Raw genomic sequence first — 894 nt, forward strand, 5'->3', positions numbered from 1 at the left:
CAGCCGGGGACGAGGACCGGATACATGTTCCCTCTGAGCTTTTAGACTAGAAAACAAACAGCTGGTTTAACGCTCGACAAAAACCTCAAATATCACCAATACGTTTATATCTGTATGTTAGAGTACGAAGCAGATGCAGTTAGTGAACGGCACCGATGCCTTATTAAACTGACCTGTACTAAAAGGTAAATAGATTACATTTAGTAAAGCCGCAGGATGTGAACTTTCTATTTACTCTGTTTACCAATAAACTACAACAAAAGTTCATAATCTTCAAATCCTGTTAAAATGTTATTAGGATTATCTGGAAAACAGGGACATGTCATCCAAATTATTACTGTCTTATTTTTTATTATCATGACCAGGGGTGTAAGAAAATACCGGTATTGCAATATATCACAATATTTCACTTCCTGATACTGTATCGATATTTTTAGGTATTCATTCAAATGCGGACATGGCAGAGGTTAATTTTTGTTTTTGGATTTTCAGGGTCTTTTATTTCTATATTCACATGGGTATTTTGTTCTGTTGTTTATTTACTATGAAAGTACTATCGTGATATTGCAGGTCATAAATGTAGTTTTTTTGAAATTGATAAGGCTATTTGGATAAATAATGGATAATTCATGCAACCTAAAAGCCCTTTTTACTGTCTGAAAGAGGCAAATGTTTTTTTTTTTTTTTTTAATAGAATAGAATAGAATAGATAAATAAATAAATAAAAATGTGTTTAGTATTTGTACATATTTCTGGTGTAATTTAATTCTTCAAGGAAATAATCATTTAAAACAAAGAAACAAAAGAAAAAAATCACCTTTTAACAGTATCTTGATATATCCTGATATCTCATGTCGTGATCCTAGTATTGTGATTTGTATCGTATTGGCAGAT

Source organism: Sphaeramia orbicularis, chromosome 12, assembly GCF_902148855.1.
Source record: "Sphaeramia orbicularis chromosome 12, fSphaOr1.1, whole genome shotgun sequence".
Classification (NCBI taxonomy): domain Eukaryota; kingdom Metazoa; phylum Chordata; class Actinopteri; order Kurtiformes; family Apogonidae; genus Sphaeramia; species Sphaeramia orbicularis.